Below are 6,035 nucleotides of genomic sequence, written 5' to 3' on the forward strand. Positions count from 1 at the left end.
CTCCTCCCCCACCCTCTCTCTCTCTCACACCACCATGAAGGTCGCCGCAACGTCTCTTGTCTTCGTGACACTTCTGCTGGTGGCCTCCACTCCCCCCGCCTCCTGCAGAGTGTTCCGCGAGAGCCTCTCGCAGGTCGTCGTGGGCCTGAGGAATCGCCGCCTGGTGGAGACCCACGTGAAGTGCTCCGTCGGCCAGGGGCCTTGCGACGACCGCGGCAACGCCCTCCGGACCTACCTGCCCATCGTGGCCGTCGGGGACCGCTGCGTCAGGTGCAGCCCCGAGGACGTGCAGATCCTGAGGACGATCATCTCGACGCTGCAGAGTCAGTACCCGAAGTGCTGGAAGGTCATCGCCACGGCCATGCAGAGGAAGACCCCCTCCAGCGCCTCTGGCTGCGCCCATTGAAGGATCGGGCGTCCGGTTGCGCGCCCACTGAAGGCCTGGGCGTCTCTGGGAGCTCCCGCTGAGGACCTGGGCGTCTCCGGGAGCCCCCCACTCAAGACTTGGGCGCGGGCGTCTCCTCCGTCTGCGCCCACTGGAGGAAGTTTAGTAAGGGGTCCTTAGCTCCAAGTTCTTCGAGAACTGTATATCTAGAAGGAAGTATACTTGATCCTTTATGTATTGTAAAGCATAATTCCTGATACTTTGATTCTGACGTATAATACATTTGTTAACAGTCATATATTGGTTTTTTATTTCGACAGTTCGAGTTTCTTAATACTTTGACACGTCCTCGTTTTTTTTTTTTTTTTTTTTTTTTTTTTAGGGAGTTGCCATGTACAGGTTCAGTTGTCAGTATTGCATATCACAGATTCACTTGGTTTTGACATTAATCAATTATTTTTACTTTGTATTCGACACTGAAATTTATCAATTTAAAAGTAATCATTCTGTGAAGAATGGTGTTCATTCAAAAACACTATATATATATATATATATATATATATATATATATATATATATATGCTATATTTTTATAGATATGAATATTAACAAATATTTATGTTACTATTTGCATCTCTTTAGTTAATAAGCTGTTAACATTATTCTCTCTCTCTCTCTCTCTCTCTCTCTCTGAGCACAACTTAACTGACTGGGCTTCTGCTGTCATGTCAGCCCTAACTCATATACTTGGTAGTCAGTCGAATGCTGTTGATCAAACCACAGAGAGAGAGAACGAAACAACGCACAAATAACAGACACGGAAAATCAGGACTTTGATGGTTCCATAGAGAATCGGTGCTCAAGGTGTGCATGCAAATGGATTGTTTCTTTGGGATCGAATGCTTTTCATTGTCCCTCTGGCAAACTGACGCTCGCCGTTGCTCTCTCAAAATATATGTAATAATAAAGTATTCAAAATGTGTAGGCCTAGAGGAGGTATATCTATCTGGTCATTACCTGGATGGAATCGTTTATAGTTAAAGAAAATATAATCTTTTTGGAGTAGAGTCCAAAATATGTAGGCCTAGACGTGGTACATATCGTCCTTCCCCGGATGGAATCATTTACAATTAAAGAAAATGTGTCCAAAATATGTAGGCCTAGACGAGCTACATCTCATCCTTACTTGGTTGAATCACTTATAAATAAAGAAAATATAAGTCTAAAATATGCAGGCCTAAAGGAGGTACATCTCGTCCTCACCTGGATGGAATAGTTTATAATTAAAAAGGATATAAGTTAAATTTTGTTGGCCCAGATGAGCTACATCTCGTCCTCACCTGGATGGAATCATTTATAATGAAAGAAAACATAATCTTTTTGGAGTAAACCTACTGATATATTAGCTGAAAGATTTATTATTTTTCGTAGTGGTTCATGGGTTGTGAAAGGTAAGTAAGGTTTCCAAGGTACTCGAGAAAGGTTGGAACTGTCTACCTTTAAAAAAAAAAGTAATGACTCGAAATAATTCGAAGTTGTCAGAAGGTAAAGCTGAAAGTCGAATGGATAATCTTTTGGCCCAAAAGTTAAGTGTTTGATAAAAGTTGAGGATAATCTTCATTCATATGTAAAAGTACAATTAAAGGAAGTTAAAACTGATAACTGTAAGTACATTGCTAAGGGATATTGACTAAACTACCGTTTAATACACACAAATATGAATTATAATAAACCTAACTCCTAAAATTCTCCGCCCTTTTTGGATACGCATGTTACTATAAAGCCCTAGACTCAAAGTCTAAAGAGAGAAGCCTAGACCTATAGGCTTTGTAGGCAGGGACTGACTGGGACTAAATTTCGGCCCAGGAGTTTTGATGTTGACCGGCCCGCTTGAAGATGGAGCTAAATAGAAGTGGGGAGGTATATCTTGAAATGAAAGTATACATTTAATGGGAAACAGGCTACACACACACACACACACACACACACACACATATATATATATATATATATATATATATATATATATATATATATATATATATATATATATATATATATATATATATATATATATATATATATAGATAGATAGATGGAAAGATAGATAGATAGATAGATAAACGCTCTGGGAAAAATAAAACACATGGAGGCATAACTAAAGGAATTAATTTTGTTTTAGATTATCAAAATTTTGTCTTTAATAGTTCACATACATATCCCTCTCCACTGTCATTAACATAAACTCCTGGAGGTGTCCCTGTGAGAGTCTGCTTCTTAGACGAGATTTTTTATGAATTTCGAGGTAGAAAAACTTCTCTCACAGGAAACTTGAGTAACTGACAAGGTCAGGAGATACCTGTAAGCTAGACCAATTATATGATAGGCATCAGTTAACAAGTTGTACCTACCGAGTATCTGGTAACAGCAGACTGGACCATTCTTACACGATGAACATTTCGTTGCAATTGTCTCATGTCTGTCTTCAATTAAATAAGACTCATGTTCATCCTCATCATTCATATCTTTAACGGTGTAGTCTTCCAAGGGTAAATTTTTCAATTTTTCCCTGTGTGTAGCTAGACTCCTTCATTCCAACTTCAAGTTTTCAGCCGTTGCCCGGCTGTCGAACTTCAGCAATGGCTTACTGAGTTCTTTAAATCAAGACTCATACTCTCCAATATTGCTGTTCTTCTTCAGCTGACCAAAATTTCTTGGGTCTAGAATCGATAAATCGTTGTTAAATGTCCCATGAGAAAGAAATCGACCACTGAGGCCCTGTGTGACTTCGTCCAATATTGGATTATATACCTCAACTTCATAAGCCCTCTCTGCGTCATTCAGCCTTTCACCATGAGCCTTCTCGCCAGGCATCTTTTTCTTCTTTCTAACTCTTTTCAGTGGCAATTCCGCCTGCACCTCCAACTCCAAATCAGCGTTCTCTTCATCTTCTAGCTGTTCATTAGCCCAACAAACAAAATGATCTGCAGCCACCTTAATACCTCGAAAATCTGTTTATTTTATCCAGACTCTCTTTAGTAGTAACAACATTCTGTACGCAGAGAGAATATCCGTTCTGTTTGTTTGCAAATATTTCGAAGGGGGAGTAGTCTGCTCAAATATACGAAGAAATATTTGAGCAGTCAGTATGGTTTCATATTTGAGTAGTTTTTCAAAGCATGCTTTGGCTTTGCTGCGAACATCTGATTTCATATTTTCATGTTCTTGTATGGTAGCCAAAGTTAGCAGAACATCTGCCAAAGTTTCCAATGAAACATAATTAAATGTTATCATGTGTTCAGTTTCTATTATTACAGTTTCCCTACTGAACAGTATTTTTGTATTGTATTAATCTTTATTATATATTTATGTGTCTGTATAATCATAGAATTCTGACTGTGTTGCCCAACCAGTTAGCAATAATGAAATGGAAAAGAATTCTGACTGTGTTGCCCAACCAGTTAGCAATAATGAAATGGAAAAGAATTCTGACTGTGTTGCCCAACCAGTTAGCAATAATGAAATGGAAACGATGGCATATTGTATACTGGCTGATGGTTAATGAACGATAGCTTACAGAAAATGTTGATAAAATTATCGGAACAACCATTTATAGGGACATTTCAAGATTACTCTCTTGCAATAGCTGCATTAAGGTGTACTGGCGATGAGATTCATGTCCCACCTCCCGTCCCCCCCCTCTCCCTCTCTCTGTTTTTTTTTTTTTTATCCAATTCTATTCTCTTTGTTATCCAATTCTATTCTCTTTGTTCCCTTATTCTTCAGATTTTTAAGTTTTCTTTCTAACCTTTTTATTTTTATTTTTTAAAAATTTATTTGTAATATTTTTTTTACTGTAGACCGGCCCACAGGCCCCTTTTAACCACCGGCCCCAGGGGAAAAGTCCCCTTTCTCCAAATGGCCAGTCCGTCGCTGTTTGTAGGTCTAGATAGTGACAAACTTATCCAAAAAGTGTGTTAAGAATTCGAGGAGTCAAGAGGTCATTGTAGCTATTGTGATTACATGCGAATCTGGTAAAAAGTGACTAGTAATTTTATGTACAAAATACACATATAAAAACATATGATCTGGTATTGGTAAAAAAAATGTATAATTGTAAATACTACGAGGAAAGAAATATAGTCCTACAAGATGCCAGTTTCCAGGAAATTCCTTTGTATCAGTAACCTTAAACCTTGTGGTTGTTTGTTTAAAGAGTTATTCTGAAAACTGTGAATAAAGATACATCTCTCGCTTCAGAAGCTATTTCGCGGTAACTTGTACGTGCGTGAATTCGCGCTGGTAAACTTGTAAACTATAACGGTTAGCAAAGAGTATTTTCAAAGTACGTCACTGAATTCGTAGTTCAAAGGGTGAGCGGGGTGAATAATTGGTGTTCTTTGTGTCAGGGGAAATGCGATTGGTTTAACCAGAGCGTTTAGTACTAGTTGACATAGGAAAATGTATGGAACAATTGTATAGTTTCTATACAAATAGGAACGCTTTGCCAGGGAAAATGTGATTGGATGAATGTAAAGGGTTTTAACAATGCTAGTTTACGCGTAACAAGTGTATAGAGTAAGTGTATGGTTCATATACAATAAGCTTTACACGGAACACTGTATGGTTCATATACAGACTTTTCAAAGATAAATTTCGAAACGGGAATAATGAGTCTAGTGGATTTTGTGTAATTTTATTTATTAGCTGTTAAGAGAAAATAAAACTTGAAAAATAACACTTATCAAGTGACTACCTAATACAAATCACATTTGTGCAATGAGTTACCAGAAACATTTTAATGTGAATATAGTATTTGTTTATAAATACGGTAGATTTTGTTTTATTACCCAACAGGAATTATGCAATTAGAGACTATTTTAATAAGTTGTACACACTTGCTTTATCAGCTTGTAGGTATACCGTTGTTTGACAAATTCATTCCTTTATTACGAGTGTACCTTTACCATACCTGGATATGGAACCATATTGTGTGCGCCCCGTAGAGCGAGTAGTGCCGTCAGTGCACCTCATTCGGTGCAATGTAGGCATTACTTAGATTCTTTGCAGCGTCCCTTAGCTGCAACTACTCATATTCCCTTTACTATACCTCCGTTCATATTCTTTTTCTTCCATCTTACTGTCCACCCTCTCCTAACGATTGTTTCAAAGTGCAATTGCTTTGATGTTTTCCTCCTGCAACACCTCTCAAACCTTTGTCAATTTCCGTTTCAGCGCTGAATGGCCTTAGTTGCCCCAGTGCTTGGCATAACGCCAATAATCTATAACTAAATATTGTGTGTGTAAAGTTACTTAAATTCGAAATTGTTCTTAGAACTATAAGTTACTTTTCGTTTTTCTGTGTAGGTTAGAATTTAGGGGCGTTTTCAGTAATTCATAAATACTTTATTATCAAACTTAAAATATTTCATAGCATAAGTCTACACTACACAGCATTATAGCTTTTCTACTAACAATTTGTGTTTAAAAGTTCTCACAAATAATTTTTCTTAAATTAGATAGTACTAGATAAATCTTAACATTCCTACTTTTTGGACTCCAGATATTTGACATTTTTATTTGTTGTCAATGAAGTTTATTTGTAATTGTCGAGCATTGGAATGATCCTATCAGGATAAGGAATTAAAAA

This window comes from Macrobrachium nipponense, chromosome 37 (assembly GCF_015104395.2).
Source record: "Macrobrachium nipponense isolate FS-2020 chromosome 37, ASM1510439v2, whole genome shotgun sequence".
NCBI lineage: Eukaryota > Metazoa > Arthropoda > Malacostraca > Decapoda > Palaemonidae > Macrobrachium > Macrobrachium nipponense.